Source organism: Bufo gargarizans, chromosome 2, assembly GCF_014858855.1.
Source record: "Bufo gargarizans isolate SCDJY-AF-19 chromosome 2, ASM1485885v1, whole genome shotgun sequence".
Classification (NCBI taxonomy): Eukaryota; Metazoa; Chordata; class Amphibia; order Anura; family Bufonidae; genus Bufo; species Bufo gargarizans.
This window is the reverse complement of record NC_058081.1, coordinates 213,966,757-213,987,976: the sequence shown is the minus strand read 5'-3', so window position 1 is coordinate 213,987,976 and position 21,220 is coordinate 213,966,757. Positions and strand designations below refer to the sequence as shown.

The 21,220-nt window shown below is 48.6% G+C and overlaps 1 protein-coding gene and 1 long non-coding RNA gene across 2 annotated transcripts in view; one reads left to right on the top strand and one right to left on the bottom strand.

Moving 5' to 3' along the window:
- The window catches only part of EXOC4 (exocyst complex component 4), a 499,321-nt gene that overhangs the window by 93,665 nt on the left and 384,436 nt on the right, over positions 1 to 21,220 (top strand). The gene's annotated exons all lie outside the window — the stretch shown is intronic.
- On the bottom strand, positions 16,375 to 16,715 carry LOC122927790. The gene is made up of 3 exons (XR_006387819.1): positions 16,671 to 16,715; positions 16,522 to 16,588; positions 16,375 to 16,432 (listed from the first exon to the last, which is right to left on the bottom strand). It is a non-coding gene; the product is annotated as an uncharacterized LOC122927790 (long non-coding RNA).

The window sequence follows — 21,220 nt, the reverse complement described above, 5'->3', positions numbered from 1 at the left end:
CTCTGAACCCCCTGACTGGGCTAGGTCTCTGTCTCAGGCAGTGGAAAGCCTTACACACGTAGTGGGCCGTCTCGTGGATAGACCGCCTCTCCCGCAGGCTGCCACAATCCCTGTCGCACCCGCTGGGACTACCGTTTCTGCCGCCCCCACTGGTTCCCTGCCTCCCAGCGAATCTTCCAGGGCCCGGCATACTCAGAAACGTTCAAGGGTTGAGCGCACATCTTCTCCAGATGCTTCGCTCTCTCCGCCATGCGTACGAGCTCAGTCAAGTCTATCCTCTCAAAGGGATACGCTTTCTGAGGGTGAACTGGCGGATTCGGAAGTGGACATGGATTCAGAGCTTCCATCCAAATTGGCGTCCGCGGTGGGGCATCTTATCGCTAGCATCCGTGATACCTTTCAGATACACAATGACCCCCCCAGCTCCGAACAGGCCGGCGTGTCCTTTCTCCGCCCCAGACAGGCCTCCAAGGTTTTTCCCATACACGCTGATTTTTCTTCTGTGGTATCCAAGGCTTGGACCCGGCCTAACGTCCGCTTTATTACACCCAAAAAGCTGGACATTTGCTATCCCTTTCCAGCGGATTCTGTGACCACGTGGACATCCCCGCCTAAGGTTGATCCTCCCGTGGCTCGCCTGTCCAAAAGCACTACTATTCCGGTACAGGACGGATCTTCCCTCCAGTCTGTTGAGGACCGTCGTACGGAATCCCTCTCCAAGGCCATATTTACTGCCTCTGGTTCGGCCCTTAGACCGGTCTTTGCCTCCGCCTGGGTTGGTAAAGCGGTCTCTGAATGGGGTTTGCAACTGGAACGGGAGTTAGGGTCGGACGTCCCTGTTCAGGACCTCCGTTCCTTAGCCCAACTAATTGTTCAGGCCGGAAAATTCGTCTGTGAGGCCTCCCTTCATGCGGGTGCCCTCATTGCCCGTTCCTCTGCCCTGGCAGTTTCTGTCAGGAGGGAACTCTGGCTGAAGGTTTGGGCGGCGGTCGCCGCTTCCAAGCGCTCTTTGGCCGGCCTACCATTTACGGGTTCCCGCCTGTTCGGGACCCGTCTGGACGAACTTATATCAGAGGCCACGGGTGGGAAGAGTACTCACCACCCCCAGTCCAGGCCAAAGGGCGCCCCCCGTGGTCGCGCTGGTTCGTCCCTGTTTCGGTCCTTTCGCAAGACCACCGGGTCTAGACCCGCGGCCAGTTCTTCTTCCTCTGGCCCAGCCCAGGATAGACGCAAGAAGCCGTTTTTTCGGACGCAACCTCCCTGGCGCAAGTCCCAGCCTGCACGGGCTCCCACAGGCCAGCAGCCCTCTGCCTGAAGGTGCGCCCCCACCCACCCGGGTGGGGGGCCGCCTTCTCCTGTTCAGGAACGTATGGCGGGCCCACATCTCAGACGCATGGGCGCTCGAGATTGTATCTTGCGGATACAAGATCGAATTTGCGTCCATTCCGCCAGACCGTTTCTTCCGATCCCGTCCTCCGCGGGATCCCGTACGAGCGGCCGCCTTCTTCGCGGCCATTCGCTCTCTAATGGACAAGGGTGTCGTCGCCCCCGTGCCTCCGACGGAAAGGTTCAGGGGGTTCTACTCGAACCTCTTTGTGGTTCCCAAGAAGGAAGGCTCAGTGCGACCGATCTTGGACCTAAAACGCCTGAACCGTTTTCTCCGACTGCAGAGATTCCGGATGGAGTCTCTCAGGTCCGCAGTGGCCTCCCTGGAAAGAGGGGATTTCATGGTTTCGATCGACATTCAGGATGCATACCTCCACGTTCCGGTTGCTCCGTGTCATCACCGCTTCCTGCGCTTCGCGGTGGGGGACGATCACTTCCAATTCGTCGCCCTTCCCTTTGGTCTGGCGACGGCTCCTCGGGTGTTCACCAAGGTCCTGGCCCCTGTCTTGGCCCTTCTACGTTCAAGAAGTGTTTTTCTTCTCCCGTACTTGGACGACATCCTGGTCAAGGCACCCTCCTTTTCTCAGGCATCTGGCAGTGTGGAACTCACCCTGGAGACCCTGACGCGGTTCGGTTGGGTTATCAACCACCCCAAGTCTTCCCTTATCCCCTCCAGACGGCTGATCTTCCTGGGGATGCTCCTGGATACAGAGTTGGCGGAGGTCCGCCTCCCGTCGGACAAGCGTCTGGCCCTTCGCGGGTCGGTTCACAGTCTCCTCCGTCATCGCCGCCCTTCCCTCAGAGCCAGCATGCGGTTGTTGGGAAAGATGGTTGCCTGTTTCGAAGCGGTGCCGTTCGCACAATTCCGATCCCGCACCTTTCAGAGGGCAATTCTGTCGGCCTGGGACAAATCACCGGGGACTCTGGACAGGACCTTTCTTCTGCCTCCCCTGGCTCGGGCTTCCCTCAGCTGGTGGTTGCATATCCCTCTAAGGGGGAAGTCCTTCCTCCCACTGAACTGGCTGGTGATTACCACCGATGCCAGCTTACGGGGGTGGGGGGGGGGGTTCCCTCCCCGGTCCGTCCAGGGCGTTTGGTCTCTATCGGAGTCCAGACTTCCAATCAATATTCTGGAACTGAGGGCGATTCTTCTGTCCCTCAGACACTGGACCCATCTACTGAAGGGCCACCCTGTTCGGATCCAATCGGACAATGCCACGGCTGTGGCATACATAAACCATCAGGGAGGCACTCGCAGCGCTGGAGCTATGCAAGAGGTGACCCTCATTCTCCTCTGGGCGGAGACGCACGTGCCGGCCTTATCCGCGATTTACATCCCGGGGGTGGACAACTGGGCGGCGGATTTCCTCAGCCGGTCCACCATCGACCCGGGAGAATGGTCCCTGCACCCAGAGGTGTTCGAAGCCCTTTGTCTTCGCTGGGGTCGCCCCGACGTGGACCTCATGGCTTCCAAATTCAACCACAAGGTCCCCCTATACCTGGCCAGGGCACGGGACCCGAAGGCTTACGGCGCCGACGCGCTCGTCCTTCCGTGGCGCGAATTCTCCCTTCTGTACGTCTTTCCTCCTTTTCCCCTCCTGCCACGGGTTCTTCGGAGGATCGCGGCAGAAGGCGTTCCCGCGATTTTAATCGCCCCGGATTGGCCCCGCCGGTCTTGGTACGCCGACCTAATGTTGCTGTTGGCAGACGCACCGTGGCCACTGCCCTCCAGGGAAGACCTTCTCTCTCAGGGACCGATCTTCCACGAGCATTTAGACTCGCTACGTTTGACGGCGTGGCTATTGAGACCGCCGTCTTAACGCGACGGGGTTTCTCCGCGGACGTAATCCGCACCATGATCCGTGCTCGTAAGCCCGTATCCTCTAGGATCTACTATCGGGTTTGGAGGTCCTATCTGGGGTTCTGTGAGTCCCGGAGCATCCCTCCTCTCCGATTCTCCCTTCCCACACTCCTGTCCTTCCTCCAGTCGGGTCTGGACCTGGGGCTGGGCCTCAGTTCTCTGAAGGGACAGATTTCGGCGCTGTCTATTCTTCTCCAGCGTCCCCTGGCCCCTCTAGGGCCCATTAAGACCTTCTTACAAGGGGTGGCTCACTCTGTTCCGCCGTACCGCCCTCCAGTTCCTTCCTGGGACCTGAATGTGGTGCTCTCGGCGCTCCAATCCGCCCCCTTCGAGCCTTTACGGGAAGTCTCCCTTCATCTTCTGTCCTGCAAGGTCATCTTTCTTGTGGCCATCACGTCTCTCCGACGGGTGTCGGAGTTAGCGGCTCTTTCTTGCTCCGACCCTTTCCTGGTCTTCCACCAGGATAAGGTTGTGCTTCGGCCTGTCCCAACCTTCCTGCCAAAGGTGGTTTCCGCCTTTCACATCAATGAGGACATCGTCCTTCCGTCGCTCTGTCCCTCTCCTTCCCACCCCAGAGAACGGGAACTGCACCGTCTGGATGTGGTCAGGGCGTCACCGGATCCTTTCGGCGCACGGACTCCCTGTTTTTGGTTCCGGAGGGTTCGCGCAAGGGTTTGGCGGTCTCCAAGGTGGCTATTGCCCGTTTCATTAAACTGGCGGTGTCTGAGGCTTATCAAGCCAAGGGCAGAGCTCCGCCTTTCGGCATCACTGCTCATTCCACCAGAGCAGTCGGTGCTTCCTGGGCGCAGAGGCATCGGGCCTCGGCTGAACAGTTGTGCAAGGCAGCCACTTGGTCCTCTCTGCACACTTTCACAAAGTTCTATAGAGTGCATACGCATGCATCAGCGGATGCTGCTTTGGGCCGCCTGGTTTTGCAGGCAGCGGTTTCCTGATGCTCTGGTGATGTTCCGCCTTGGGTTTGTGGTCCCTCCCTTCTTGGACTGCTCTTGAACGTCCCAAGGTCTGTGTCCCCCAAGGAAAATGGGCGAGAAAAGGAGATTTTTGTATAACTTACCAGTTAAATCTCTTTCTCGCTCTTCCTTGGGGGACACAGCACCCACCCTTCTGTGTTTGGTTACAGGGTTATGGTTTTGCCCCCCGTTGGGTTGCTGGCTGGTTGTTCCTGTTATTGGTTGTTTTCCTTTCACTACTTGGACACGCAACTGGTAGCCTCTATCTCCAGGCTGAGGGTATAGCTGATGGAGGAGGGGCTTAACAGTTTTACTTAGTGTCACGCCTCCTAGGGAGCTGAGCTATACCCAAGGTCTGTGTCCCCCAAGGAAGAGCGAGAAAGAGATTTAACTGGTAAGTTATACAAAAATCTCCTTTTCTATGAGCGTGCCGGTGATGTGCGGTCTGCAAAATGTGGAACACACTTTGCCGGTGTCTGTGTTTTGCAGATCTACAAAACACATACGGACTTGTGAATGGACCCTTAAAGGGGTATTCCCCAGAATAGGCCATCAATATCTGATTGGCGGGGGGGTGGGTAAGTGGGTGGCTGGCTATCGTTTGCAGCCACCAAAATCTTTGTAATTCCAGATTAACATATATTCTTCTTCTTCCTTGCACCAGCTAGTTGTCAGATTTCATTGATTTCAATAGAACAGCATTTTTTTGTCATTTCGATCTGCGGGACTAAATTGCTGTTAGCAGAAATTGCCTCTGTGTTATTAGAGAAAAATCGCTTAGTGTAACACTTTGCTAAGTCGGAAAAATGATCTTCCAGCATGATTTCACTGGGAAACATGGTCAGTAATGTTAATGCATCTCCACTGCAGGAGCGTCCTTTTAATTTGGGACAGGTTAATGCTTTTCACCGGTTTTATCACTACCGTTGCAGCAACGGTTTCCGTAAATGTTTTCCTTTTATAATTAAACCCTAATTTACGTAGAACTGTGTTCTAGTGTTCTTAATTAAAGTGATTACTTTTTTTCCTCAAGTAATGCACCTCGAATACAAATTGCAGGATGTTTTTCAGACATGGCCCAGGTTGTCATTTTTATTACCTGCAGCCTCCTTATTCACTTTCTTTCTGAAGATAATTGGCTTTAATGTACTCATCGCAGCACAAATCAAGCATTCTCTGTTATTTATTGCAGCAGTATTGAAGCTTCTGCTTGCTTTGCTTCCTTCCCTATTTGGAAAGATTGAGTATAAAAATATGCGGCGCCGAAGAATAGTTATGAATCAAAACAGCAGGAACACCTAGGAAACAGATGTCAGATACTCCTCATTCTCTTTAAATTCATCATTGTACTCATGTAATGAAATACAAGAGCCTTTCTACTTGTCTGTGGCTTGGATCTTTCCTTCTAAATTAATAGAAAACCTGCTTTCATCTGGACCCAGATATTTAACTGCTGTCAGAATGAAAGTTTTTTTTTTTTTTTTATCAGCATGTTGACTGATAATATTTAAATAGACTAAGGCTACTTTCACACTAGCGTTCTGCTGTCCGCTCGTGAGTTCCGTTTGAAGGAGCTCACGAGCGGAGCAGAACGCTTCCGTCCAGCCCTGATGCAGTCTGAATGGATGCGGATCCGCTCAGACTGCATCAGTCTGGTGGCGTTCAGCCTCCGCTCCGCTCGCCTCCGCACGGCCAGGCGGACAGCTGAACGCTGCTTGCAGCGTTCAGCTGTCCGCCTGGCCGTGCGGAGGCGTGCGGATCCGTCCAGACCTACAATGTAAGTCAATGGGAACGGATCCGCTTGAAGATGACACCATATGGCTCAATCTTCAAGCGGATCCGTCCCCCATTGACTTTACATTGAAAGTCTGAAAGGATCCGCTCAGGCTACTTTCACACTTAGAATTTTTTCTAAGTTATTAATGCAGACGGATCCATACTGAACGGAGCCTCCGTCTGCATTAATATGATCGGATCCGTTCAGAACGGATCCGATCAAACGCAAGTGTGAAAGTAGCCTTAAAGGCCAAATAGCAAAATTACTCGTTCTAGTAGTTTTCAGTCATGCTTTCAAATGCAGACACATATAAGTACACTTGTTGATGGCCACGTGGGAATGTAAAGTGGCGCATATTGTTTTTGTTGGCAGAGCCTATAGCATTCGCTCGGTTCCGTCAGCACTCTAATGTACATTGACCCTGGTAGACACAGTGATCAGTCTTTTCTTTCCACAAAAAAAAAGAAATTTTTTTTTTCCTTAACTGCCTTATCAGATGACCTCAACCCACTCCTATTGGCCATATTTATTAGCTGAATGTCGTGTAAACCAGCCAATTTCATTGGGACCTGCTGAACATCTAATGTTATCCTTCTCTCGCCTAATGAGAAAAGTTGTTTACTTGTTACATGCTATAACATGTAGTCTGTGTAACCTGTGGGAGAGTTCACAGAGATTTTGGCATGGATTCTGCGGCAAAAAAGCACAGATTGGGTTTCTGCTTCAGTTTGGCGTATTGAATGTGACAGATCCGTTTGTGGCTTAAAGGGCATCTGTCAGCAGATTTGTACCTATGACACTGTCTGACCTGTGTGGCACAGTGAGAGGTTTGGTCTGGAAAAACAGGTATTTCCATTTCGTCCACCATGACGGCTCTACTATGAGATTGACCCTTGACCTCTGTAGGGGCAGGAACACACAGAGTTTAAAAGGCCACCACCCACACTCACCCTCAGTGTTTCCTGTCCCTACGGGGTCAACCACACAGAGAGCCCTCCTGGTGGAGGTGAAGAGAAAAGTTTATTATTTTGTTAAATACCTGAGGATTCCGTCCTCGTCCCCTGCCCTCCTGCGGTCCGGTCCAAAGCTGGGCAGGGGATTCATTTGGAGCGATCTCGCTTCTGTAACAGGAGCCTGTATCCCTCCCCACAGTGCGGTCCCCCTTCCTTATGTAAGGAAGCTGACCGCAGGAAGCAGCATGCTGAACGCCGACTCCGGGAGGCTTCAGCATTACACTCTGCTTCCGGCGCTGGAGGCGGAAGGGGCGGAGCTTGAGTCGGGCGCTCGGCAGTGACGTCAGACGCCGGACATACTTGTGGCGGCAGATTCAAAAAGGGAAGGTTCTACAAGCGCACACCGATCTTCCTCCTGGCACATACAGGTCTGATGTCTGCTCCTGAAGCCCCGGACGCCTCTACAGCCCAGATGGACCCCGAAGCTCCCTCGGCTACTCCAACAGTGAGTTCCCCTGTGGGGAAAGACAAAATGATGTTTCTCTTTTTGACTTACTTGCTGGTTTGTCTATTGATACCTGGCTGCTCCTCTCTTATAGGGAGTTAAAGAGCCCAGGACGAGGTCTAAAGTGCAAAGATGTGCAACTTGTAATAGAAAGCTTCCTGAGAATTATAAAAAGAAGCTCTGCCAGAGTTGCATAAAAGATCTTATAAAAGAGGAACAACCGGCAATTTTGTCTGAGGTCAAAACGCTTATTCAGAACGAAATTAAGTCCTCTTTGGCCTCCCTCAGATCAGCCCCGTCTACACCTCCTGCAAAAAGACCAAGATTATCCGCCCCATCCTCCTCTGTTTCAGAGATTATGGACGAGGGGGCCTCCACCTCGGGACAGAACGTGGACCTTGACGTTCTATCAGAGGGGGAGATAATGGAAGATAGTAAGAAATATTTCTTTTCTTCCGAGGATATGGAGGAGCTATTGGGAGCCGTGAGGGCAACCATGTGGATTGAGGAGGTGAAAAAACCGAGGTCCGTCTTGGACGAGATGTTCGGGGGACTCAGAACAAAAAAGTCAAAAGTTTTCCCAATGAATGAAAATTTAAAGGACATGATCTTAGACGAGTGGACTGACCCCGAGAGAAGACTAGGGGTATCCCGTGAATTCAGAAACCGTTTGTTGTTTGATCCAGCGGACGTCAAATTGTTTAACGAGACCCCCAAAATTGACATCCAAGTGGCAAAAGTAGTTAAGACTTCCCTCCCATTTGAGGACTCTTCACAACTACAGGACCCAATGGAAAGGAAAGCCGACTCTCTCCTAAAAAAATCCTGGGAGGCAGCCATGTTTGGGGTCCAGACCAATATAGCCGCAACATCAGTCGCAAGATCTATGTGTTTCTGGCTTAACGAACTAGAAGAACACATTAAAAACAAGACTCCTAGGGAGGAAATTTTTAGTTCTGTTCCACTCCTCAGATCTGCCACGGCCTGCCTGGCGGACGCCTCGGCGGAGTCTGTGAGGTTTGCCGCTAAGGATGCGGCCCTCACCAATTCCGCAAGGAGAGCTTTGTGGATGAAAGCCTGGGGAGGGGATAGAGCATCAAAAGCAAAACTGTGCTCCATAGCGTTTTCTGAAGAATACGTTTTCGGACCCGTATTAGACTCTATCTTGGAAAAGGCTGCTGATAAAAAAAGGGGTTCCCAGAAGAGACCAAAAAGAAGCCCTTTCGTTCTTCCAACCCCCAGACTAGACCCTATAGGGGCAAGGGAAAGGGGGGTAGATGGAGTTACCAGAAGGGGGGAAAAGGCAGAGGTTTCCTTCTTAACCCCCAAAATAAAGATAAACAATGACGCCAGAGTAGGGGGAAGACTGCGGAATTTTCTGTCCCAGTGGGAGTCCATCACAAAAAATCCATGGGCCCTAAATATAATTCGGGGCGGCTACCGAATAGAATTTTCCTCAGTCCCCCCAAAGAGGTTCAAAATAACCTCTCACAGTCCAAAAATAATAGAAAAAATCTGGCAGGGTATCCTGCAACTTATAGACTCAGGCGTTGTGACAGAAGTCCCAAGTGCAGAAAGGGGAAGGGGCTACTATTCCAGTCTATATTTGGTACAAAAACCGGATGGTTCCTCCCGCACCATTATAAATCTAAAGGGATTAAACGAAGCGGTCGCATACAGAAAATTCAGGATGGAATCTGTAACATCCATCATTCCCCTGATCAAAACAGGAGACTTCATGACGTCCATAGATTTAAAGGACGTGTACTATCACGTCCCCATAAACAGATCATCACAAAAATTCCTCAGGTTCGCCCTAGTGGACAGCTCAGGAGTTGTAAGACACTTCCAGTTCACCGTGTTACCCTTTGGGATCTCATCTGCTCCAAGGGTATTCACAAAACTGGTAGTAGAAATGATATCCCCCCTGAGAGCAGAAGGGATAAAAATCTTCCCATATTTGGACGACTTTCTGGTCCTGGGACCTTCGGAGCAGGAGACGGACAGCATCACCAGAGACCTGATGCACAGGTTTTCAGACCTGGGGTGGGTAATAAACCTGAAAAAGTCAAGCTTAGTCCCCTCAACCAGAATGAAGTTTCTGGGGGTAATACTGGACTCGGTCTCCCAGGTGACATCCCTCCCTCAGGAAAAGGTCACGTCGTTTATGGAAAAAACACAAAAATTCCGAAGTCAATCCCAGTGCTCCATTCGCAGTGCCATGAGCCTCCTAGGCACAATGACCTCCTGCATAACAGCAGTATCCTGGTCTCAGGCCCACACCAGGATTCTCCAATCTTGGATCCTGAGGGTTTGGGACAAGAGACAGTGCTCTCTAGAGAAAAAGATCCCCATCCCGAATCAGGTGAAATAAGATTTAAAATGGTGGACGAAAGAAGAAAACCTGCAAAAGGGCGTACCCTGGGTAAAAGATCCGGAGATTCAAATATACACAGATGCAAGTGGTACCGGATGGGGAGCAAAAATAGGCCCAATAAATTACCAGGGCACTTGGTCAGACGCCATGAAAAAATGTTCCTCAAATCACAGAGAATTGAGGGCAATCTGGGAAGTACTGAAGTCGTCACGGGACAGGGTCTCCGGAAAACACCTAAAGATCCTCTCGGACAACGTAACAGCCGTAGCATACCTAAAACATCAGGGGGGCACACGATCATTAGGCTTAAAGGAGTTGGCAGAAAAAATATTCTCCTGGGCGGAAAAGAACGTTCTATCCATCACTGCTATCCATCTAAAGGGTACAGAAAACATACAGGCAGATTTTCTCAGCAGAGTAACCATAGATCCGGGGGAATGGGCCCTAAACTCAATCGTTTTCGAGCAGATTACCAGGAGATGGGGAACCCCCAGGATAGACCTGTTTGCATCAAAAAAGAACGCAAAGGTCCATCCCTTTTGCTCCCTAAACCCAAGAGACAACCCATGGGCGACAGATGCATTCTCAGTCAGGTGGTCTTGGGACCTAGCCTATGCCTTCCCCCCTTGGCCTTTAATACCCAGGGTGCTGCAGAAGATAAGATCGGACCCAGTAACCGTAATACTAGTTGTCCCGTACTGGACAAAAAGGAATTGGTTCCCAGTGTTAAAAGAACTAGCTCTGGAAGAACCCTGGATAATCCCCCCACAGGAGGACATTATCTCTCAGGGTCCAATTCTTCACCAGAATCCAGGTCTCTTCAGACTTTCGGTCTGGATCCTGAACGCGAGATCCTAAAGAGCAAGGGGATATCAGAGAAGGTCATAAACACCCTTAAGTCCAGTAGAAAAGAGGTTACTTCTGCAATATATCTGAAGATTTGGAAGAAATATTGTAGTTGGTTAGGCCAGACTCCTCCCGTAAACTCTTCCCCCAATATCAAAAAAGTGCTAGACTTCCTCCAACGTGGGTTAGATCTAGGCCTTAGACCAAGCACACTCAAAGTACAGATCTCTGCTTTGGGGGCTTGTTACGATACAGACCTGGCCAGTCACAGGTGGATAAGGAGGTTCATAAAAGCTGCCTCAAGACTGAGACCTTCCTTAACCTCTAGGATGCCTCAATGGGATCTAAACCTGGTCCTAAAAAACCTTACGAATTCACCTTTTTCTCCTACGCAAGAAATGTCTCTCAAACACCTATCCTTTAAAGCAGCCTTCCTAGTGGCAATCACTTCAGCCAGACGTCTGGGTGAAATCCAAGCGCTGTCCTGCAGGGAACCATACCTCACGATCTTCCCGGACAGAATAGTTTTGCGTTTAGACCCTGGTTTTCTCCCTAAAGTAGTGTCGGACTTTCACAGAGACCAAGAGATCATCCTTCCATCTTTTCCCAAGGGCGACCCATCGCAAGATCAATTCCAGCTCCTGGACGTCCGGAATACTATCATACAATACCTGGACTCAACAAAAGAATTTAGGAAAGATGATAACCTTTTCGTTCAGTATGGGGGTCCTAACAAAGGGAAAAAAGCATCCAAAGCCACGATTGGAAGATGGATCAGATCTACTATCATTTGCTGTTACCAGAGGTCGGGTCTAGACAGCCCCACGAATATAAAAGCTCACTCTACAAGAGCTATGGCGTCCTCATGGGCAGAAAGAGGTGGTGTCTCCCTTGACAGGATCTGTAAAGCAGCCACCTGGTCCAATATAAATACTTTTATTAAACATTACCAGATCAATGTGTCAGCTTCTACGGATTTAACCTTCGGTCAGAAGGTTTTACAAGCGGTTACCCACCCTGTTTAATAATCTGGTAGTTCTCATAGTAGAGCCGTCATGGTGGACGAAATGGAAAGACCGTAATTAGACTTACCGGTAATTCTGTTTCCGGGTCAATCTCATAGTAGAGCCGTCATGGTGGACTCAAGGAAACGGAATTACCGGTAAGTCTAATTACGGTCTTTTCCTCCTAGCATGTGCTGCTGGGCTGATTTACAGCCAGGTGAGGTCAAATACCGGACCGGATTTTAAATGCCAGTCCGGGTTTTGGCATCACCTAGCTGTCCTTAAATAGGCAGCTGGGCTCAGAAGCCATGTTTGTGTTGGGATCTGGGAGCCTTGTGTCTGGATGAAGGCTTTCTACCTGTTTGGCGTGAAAACAGGTTGGTGCTTCTATCAGCAAGGACTCTTTGAGTCAGAATTGCCGCATGCTGTGAATTACTGCCAACACCGCAAGGTGACTTTTTGTTTGATTATGACTGCTTGTTTTGTCACTTGCCTAAAGTGTGAATAAAACACTGAACTGTTTGATCCAAAGAACTTGTTGCCTCTATACTGCGTCCGCTAATCCTGTCTACCAGAGCAAGTCCCCACACCTGTTACATATGCACTTGGCAGCTGAAGGGATCTATGTTGGTCACATGTACATATGTGCCCGCATCGCTGAGAAAAATGATGTATTACTATATGCAAATTAGCCTCTAGGAGCAACAGGGGCATTGTCGTTACACCTAGAGGCTTTGCTCTCTACAACTGCCGCACCCTCCACTTTGATTGACTTTAGGAGGTCAGGGACAAGTGTGATCATGTTTACGCTGCCTGGCCCTGTCAATCAAAATTCAGGGGGCGCAGCAGTTGCAGAGAAAGCCGAGCCTCTGGGTGTAAAGACAATGCCGCTGTTGCTCTTAGAGGACCATTTCCATATATTAATACTTGGACACATATGAACATATGACCAGCACAGATGCCTTCACCTGCCAGATGCACATGCAACAGGTCAGCCAGTCTCACTGGCCAGTCCCACTGACTTGTCATTTGACTTGTTGCATCCTAAGTCCAGAGCTGAAACCTTGAAATCACTTTATGTATCGAGTTTCCTGATGTTTGCCGCGAGCTAGCGCACTTGGCATGTTGGCATTAACAGCAGAACACCTTGTGCCAGTTCCTTGCAGGCTGAGAATCATTTAATTGCTCACTGTCTACAGTTACCCTCCTTCTGGATAAACTATGCTTTTCATATGTCTTAACTCCTCATCAGTACGGCTCTCTGTCGTTTTGCTCGTGGCAGCCCGGCTGACAGATTGCAGGTCGGACATGCCCTCTCCTCGGCTTTTACACGCGTGGTGACAGAGCGTTTAATTGTTGCTCGGCTGCAATGAATATTCATGGTTGACAGAACAACACAATTAAGCGCTCAGTTGTCATAACAAAACTCAGCGTGGCCTTTTGGTGAATAAGACCTGCTAGAATTATCAGTGAGTAATTCAACACTAGAGATGTGGGGAAGGACATACTAGGAACGTAGCTTGTACTGGGAATAAAGATGAGACATAAACTGTTTTCATCCTGTACAGCATACGCATGAAACCTGGGCTCTACATCTAGGCATGCAGTCTCCATTAGCTAGGCTGGAACTGGGGGTTTGCTAATGATATAATAAACTGTTTAAGATAAATGGGAATCTTCTGCACACAATTCTGTCTATTGCCAGATCCTTGATATCAGAACATAGTATGGGTGAAGGCCACGTTGCTTAAACCGAAACAATTGGTAAAATTAAAGATGCCACGCCCTACAGCTCTTGTTGGCCTCTTCGGTGTAATGGGACAGTAACTACTGTGGTCAACATCCCTCTCTCTTTCTCGCTGCCGAACATAGCAGGTGCGTATGTCTGCTCTGCAAAAAAATAGAACATGTCCTATTATTGCATTACGGGCAAGGATAGGACTTTTATATTAGGGGCCGGCCTTTCCGGTCCGCAAAATGCAGAATGCACATGGCCGGTATCCGTGTTTTGCAGACCGCTAAACATCCAACAGTCATGTACATGAGACCATATAGTATCAGTTTACCTTTGCAAAAGGTAGTAGGCTCTGAATTGCATTGTATTTTATGGGCCTATTGTCACCCATTTCTTCCTTCAAATGTTTTTTTTTTTTTTTTTTTTTTATCCAATAATTTTTTTTTTTTACATTTTCTAATGTTCAATATAAAAAACAAACAATACTCAAACCAAAAATTACAGGTACAGTATAATTTCTGTACTATGCATGTGCCAGAGATATTTCCCACCCAGGCTCCCATCACAAAATATGCACATCATACCTTAAAAGAGAAAAAAATCTGGTTATTTGTGGAAGGAACAAAAAATGTGAAACAAAATTCAATATCACAATAATTACCTATGACTACTACCACACAATAGAGATACATCAATCCCAGCAGCCGACATTCAAGAATTTCTCTATTGCCCCCCATTTTGTGTACATTGTCTACATAGAAATCAGCCAGTTCACCTTATCTATGAATTCTCTTTATGTTGGAGGGGTCTCCTGCAACTAATATTGAGCAATACATTTTCTGGCCATGTATAACATTCTCACTATGGCTAGCTTAAACGAATGCGAAATGGGCAAATCTTCAACACAGCAAACTAATGGTGACCTCTCAATGCTTAGATACAGAGTTATTGAAATCAACCAGGTTCTTCTACTTTGGGTATTTAGGTGGGCAGAAATTGAGAAAATTATTCATGATGTTACATAATATGTGTTGAAAATTATTGTTGGATTTTTAATAAAATATATTAAATATTGGATACTCCTCAATGCTCTAGATGTGGCGCAGAAAGGGGAACCTTGATTCACATGATATGGAGTTGTCCAGTGATAGCACAGTTTTGGTCAGGAATTCGCAAATTTCTTAATGGGAAATGAGGGTTACCAGCAGTATGCTCCCCAGAGAATAGCTTATTGGGACTAGTGAAGGATCTGATTCAAACTAAGCATGCTAGGATGCTGTATAGACTCTTAATGTTCTACGCCAGGAAGGTCATTTTACTGAACTGGAAACCTCCGGCGGTCCCGTCGCTACAAAAATGGATCCAAATTATAGATGCGGTTTTGCCGAGGTATAAACTCATGTTTATAGCGAGGGCCAACGCGGGGAAATTTGAAAATTTGGGGACTCTGGCTACAAGCGAGGCCAGCGTCTGAAATAGCATGAGTAAAAATATTACCTACAGGAGAGGGGAAATGTGGTGAGCGGTGGGCTTATTATTATTAATATGAAAAGAAGAGTGCAGTCTTATGTTATAAGGACGGGTCTCCTCCGTACTCTTACATAGATGGTGATGGATGTGAAGATACGAGAGGTGCAGCACCTGAAACTGCGGATACTGGAAGCCTGTGCTAGCATTTCTCCTGCGGTGTTGCTATCAGTGTGTGAAGAGTGAGAGAAGAGGGTTGCATTGACAATCCAACACAATGGGCAGCACATTGAACACATTTTATAAGTGGTCAGAAACTTGTAAATAACTCATGAAAGAATAAAGTAACGTTAAAACCAAGCACACCATTGTTTTTCTTGTGAAATACCCAATGAGTTTGACGTGTCACATGACCCTCTTCCTATTGAAAAAACAAAAGTTGAATTCAAAATGTCCGACTTCAAAATGGCCGCCATGGTCACCACCCATCTTGAAAAGTTTCCCCCCTCACATATACTAATGTGCCACAAACAGGAAGTTAATATCACCAACCATTCCCATTTTATTAAGGTGTATCCATATAAATGGCCCACCCTGTAGATTAAAGGGGTTATCCGATGATTAAAGGGGTATTTCGATTACCATAAATATAACTTATGTTTTAGACTAAGTCATTATCAATAATTACCTAATATAAGGTAAATTTCACATATTTACCGTTCAGTAGTTATAAAAGTAGTTTTCTTCCTCTGCTACTCACTGTGTTTCCTTATAAATTACAATGGCATCGACCTTCTCAGCCTTTGTGAGGTCGAGTAGTATCCAGCAGTATTGATCCCCTTAAAACATAACTTTTACTAGTCAGATTATAAAAAAGGTACCACAGTGGTGGTTCACCAGTGCATAAGTGAAAAAGACATACAACAATAATAATAGATGCAAAAATATGTCTGGGAGCTAGTCGTACAGACTCCACTACGAGAGGGATGAGTGAACACAGGGCAGCAAAATGGGAGCAGTGGGTATGCCTATACTCTCCCTAAGCTCACCCTGGCTATAACCTCAGCCCAGGGACGTCCCCTTGTGGTGGAGACTCCCTGTCCTCGTTCCTGGGCTGACTGCCCTGCGTTTACCCTCCTCTTTACAATAAACAAAAGTTGCTCCACAGACCATAAGTAGGTGTGGTCATGTGTCCCTGGTGAAAAAATTCTTACAGGGCCACTGGGATGGATAGGACCAATAAAGACCGATACAGTAAGGGTGAAATAGATCAATATCACCTATACCCTATAGAGCCGAGCCCGGGTGCAACAATCAATGCATTCCCAGGTTGGTTCTAAATGAAGCCCCAACGCGTTTCCCCTATCACTAGGTTCATCAGGGGGCATATGTGGTCAGAGATACAACCATCACAGAAAGAAATGTATGGTCAAAGATACAACCATCACACAAGATAGGTTAGAGATACTTAAGATAAGGTGAGGCAACAGGACCAGAGACGCAGATGATGTTTAGGCATAGGACCAAGGGACCCATTTGATATGTCCCACCTGTAAGAAATAAAAATGCTCTCAGTTCATGTGCTAGACACAGTACAATGCATTTGTGTCCCCTATATCTCCTTCAAATCAGCACTTACTCAATGTCCCGTGCAGTCAGGAGGAAAGAGAGCCCACATGATACGGGCCAATACGTCACTTAGGGATCTGTGAGCAAAAAGTCAAGCATGGTGTGAAACACACTACATGCTACAGTGATGTAAATTTTCAATAGATGGTCCAGACTTACATTTGAGCTGCGTCCTGGTGTCGTCCTGTTCCTCCTCTCATTCACACACACTCCCGTTCCCCTAAGTAGCCACCCACCAGCTGTGTCTGATTCATGCTGATTAGTATGTGTTACTTCCGGCCTGAGAATCGTGTATGCAGATCACGAATCGTCCCTCATGTAGTTAGGGGTACATACCGGAGCATTCTGAGCCGGCCGGATCACGTGGAACGCACTCGGAACTAACATCCGGTTGCGTGGAACGCATAGTTGCGTCACTTCCGGTCCGTACGGCGCCTCATCCAGGTGGAACGCATGGGGCAGTCACATCCTGTTCTATGGAACGCAGACTCACTCCCCATCCGTTCCATCAGGCGAATCGCTTATACTCAGCGCAGATATCGTCACATAAGAGGCAAGGCAGCACGATGCTCACTACATTAAACCAGTCAGTTACATATAGCATAGTGCTTATTATTCTGGCGTTCTATTAGGGAAAGGGGGCGGGGTCTGGGAGCTATTGATGATGCAGTATTGTACTTTTCACTAAAGGTGTATTACTATCATAAATAAAACACCTAAAGCACATTGGATAAGCAATGTGCAACCTGGATACTTTTAAGTAGTATCCTACTTCTTTTATCATGGCTATTGGTAAAATTACTTTTTGGAGATAAAGGGATGGTTTCCAGGACCGAAAATCGCAAGCACTTAGGGTCGCCACCGTGCACATCAATTACATGTGACGCGACGGGTGTGATCTTTTTCTTCACCACGTCGTTCACGTGTTCACAGATTCGACGCCTGACCTCACGGATAGTTTTGCCTATGTAGTCCATGGGGCAAGGGCATTGGCATAGATAGACCGCACCCTTGCTTCTGCAGTTGTAGAAATCTCTGATTTCATAGGCTTGACCAGTTACTGAGCAGATGTTAGATTTAGAGGTGGATATGAACGCACAGGCTTTGCAGGAGCCACATTTAAACATCCCGCAAGGTTTCCGGTCCAGCCAAGTGCCGGCTCCAGTCGGTGCAATGTAATGGCTATGAACCAAGCGGTCTCTTATGCTCCTCCCCCGCCTATAGGTAACGCTCGGTTGCTTAGTCAGTACATCCTTCAGGTCAGGGTCCATGTGGAGAATTGGCCAGTACCTTTTCAGGACTGACATTACTTCCACATTTGCACAGTCGAATACAGATATTAGGCGTATAGGTTGTTGTACACTCTGTACCTTAGGTTTTGGGGCAAGTAATTCGGTACGCTCCCTGCTTGCGGCGTTCCGGAACGCCCCTCCGAGGACTGTTTGAGGATATCCCCTCTCTCTGAATCTCGTCTGTAATTTCCTGGCCTCAGTGTGAAACGCCTTACCCTCGGAGCAGTTTCTCCGGGTCCTCAAATACTGACCCTTTGGTATGCCGCGTTTAAGCGGTAGAGGGTGATGGCTCTCCCAATGCAACAACGAGTTGGTCGCGGTGTCCTTTCTGAATAAATTGGCAGTGAGTTTTTCTCCCTCCCTGGTTATCCGTACATCGAGGAAGGGGATAGAGTGATGGTCAAACTCAAAAGTAAATCGCAGACCAACGTCGTTGTTGTTAAGGGACCCCACAAACTCCTGGAGTTCCTCTGACCCACCCTTCCAAATCACGAAAATGTCGTCTATATATCTTGTCCAGAAGGTGATCTTCTCGGACCACCAAGTCTCCCTATCTGGAAACACGACAGTGTCCTCCCACCAGCCCAGGAAGAGGTTGGCATAAGTGGGGGCACAGGGGCTCCCCATTGCCGTCCCCCTGAGCTGGTGGTAGAACCGCGAATTGAAAAGAAAAAAATTGTGGGTCAGAGTGAACTCCAGGAGCTTGAGCACAAAGGTGTTATGCGCCCTGCAGTGGATGTCCCTAGTCTTCAGGTAGTATTCAGTAGCAGAGATCCCCTTCGTATGTGGGATAGAGCTATAAAGGGACTCGACATCTATACTTGCCAGTATGCAGTCCTTGTCCATATTGATCGCGTCGATCTTGCTGAGGAAGTCCATCGTGTCCCTCGTATATGAGGGTAAAGACACGACGAACTCCCTCAGCACGCGATCGACGTAGATCCCACAATTCTGGGTCAGGGAGTTAACCCCGGATACAATGGGGCGCCCCTTGAGGGGTATAACCCCCTTATGGATTTTAGGTAATCCGTAGAAGGTAGCAATGGTGGAGTGAGCGGGAAGGAGAAAGTTGTACTCAGCCGCCGAAATCAATCTGTCTACTAGAGCGTCAGTCAAGATGATCTTCAAGTCCTCGTAGAAGGGGGTCTGGGGGTTCGTATCCAACACCCTATAACCTTCCCTATCTTTCAGAAGATTCAAACACATAGTCTGATACGTTACATGGTCAAGAATGACCAAATTGCCACCCTTATCAGAGGGTTTGATGATTATAGATTTATCTTTCTCAAGGGCAGTCAGGGCTGACATCTCCATTCGAGACAGATTGAAGTGGCGGGGAGACATTCCCTCAAATCTCTCCAGCTCACTCGTCACCATTTGCATGAATATGTCCACACACTCATATTTTATGGGTGGGGGCATCTTTGTACTTGTTGGTTTAAGATTGGTATATGGTCCCTGACCTGGGCACCGGCTACCTTCCTCTCCCAGTTCACAGAGAGTCTGCAAAGAGGCAAGATCACATTCACTCAGGCCGAGTCTGGCACATGTTTGTCTATCATTATCCCTAAAGAATTTGTGCCACTTAAGGCGTCTAGCAAATAGGCTCAGGTCCTTAATCCAGGTGAATAGACAGAAATTAGTGGTTGGAACAAAAGACAGACCCTTGCTCAATACCCCTAGTTCAAGTGCACTTAGGGACCGTGATGATAGATTCACAACTTGGAGCCCATCCTTCAGGTTCTGTCGGCTTTGTTCCCCCCCCCGAAGATTGTAAGGGATCTGACTTTTCTCTAAAAAAGACGCCGAGGCGCATGCAGGGGAATGTGACGACGGAAAGTTGTTGGAGGCAGCACCAGCTGTTTGAGATGATGAGCCAGAGGGATAGGATGCTGGCCCGGTGGAGTAATTTACCCCCCCCGGACGACCCCTCCCGCTTGTTCCTCCCTTCTGCCATCGTCGTCTACCTCTTCTCCCAGTCTGTGTCGTGCCTCTACCCCTATAGTTCCCACCCGATAATTCGGTGTCGGAGGAGTCCACCTCAGATGTGGACACCTCAGACACCAAAGGTGCGGAGCCAGTGGGTTGTTGTTGATAGGCCCTATTCTCTCTAAATTCCGAGAGGTCGCGGAGGAACTGTCTATGCTTTCTCTCTTTTATGACAGTTTGAAACCTTTCAACTGACACTTGGAGAGAAGCTTCCCGTCTAGGGAAATCTGGGTCGTCTTTATAGGTGAGGGCAATATCAATTTGTTCCTGAAGGCTAGCAGATGTTTTTTCAAACATCAATTTCTCCTCATCAAGGAGGATTTGCATAAGGTTCAGTGAGCTAAGTGTCAGTTGTTCCTCCCACCTGGTTATGACCCACAATTTTTTTCTTTTCAATTCGCGGTTCTACCACCAGCTCAGGGGGACGGCAATGGGGAGCCCCTGTGCCCCCACTTATGCCAACCTCTTCCTGGGCTGGTGGGAGGACACTGTCGTGTTTCCAGATAGGGAGACTTGGTGGTCCGAGAAGATCACCTTCTGGACAAGATATATAGACGACATTTTCGTGATTTGGAAGGGTGGGTCAGAGGAACTCCAGGAGTTTGTGGGGTCCCTTAACAACAACGACGTTGGTCTGCGATTTACTTTTGAGTTTGACCATCACTCTATCCCCTTCCTCGATGTACGGATAACCAGGGAGGGAGAAAAACTCACTGCCAATTTATTCAGAAAGGACACCGCGACCAACTCGTTGTTGCATTGGGAGAGCCATCACCCTCTACCGCTTAAACGCGGCATACCAAAGGGTCAGTATTTGAGGACCCGGAGAAACTGCTCCGAGGGTAAGGCGTTTCACACTGAGGCCAGGAAATTACAGACGAGATTCAGAGAGAGGGGATATCCTCAAACAGTCCTCGGAGGGACGTTCCGGAACGCCGCAAGCAGGGAGCGTACCGAATTACTTGCCCCAAAACCTAAGGTACAGAGTGTACAACAACCTATACGCCTAATATCTGTATTCGACTGTGCAAATGTGGAAGTAATGTCAGTCCTGAAAAGGTACTGGCCAATTCTCCACATGGACCCTGACCTGAAGGATGTACTGACTAAGCAACCGAGCGTTACCTATAGGCGGGGGAGGAGCATAAGAGACCGCTTGGTTCATAGCCATTACATTGCACCGACTGGAGCCGGCACTTGGCTGGACCGGAAACCTTGCGGGATGTTTAAATGTGGCTCCTGCAAAGCCTGTGCGTTCATATCCACCTCTAAATCTAACATCTGCTCAGTAACTGGTCAAGCCTATGAAATCAGAGATTTCTACAACTGCAGAAGCAAGGGTGCGGTCTATCTATGCCAATGCCCTTGCCCCATGGACTACATAGGCAAAACTATCCGTGAGGTCAGGCGTCGAATCTGTGAACACGT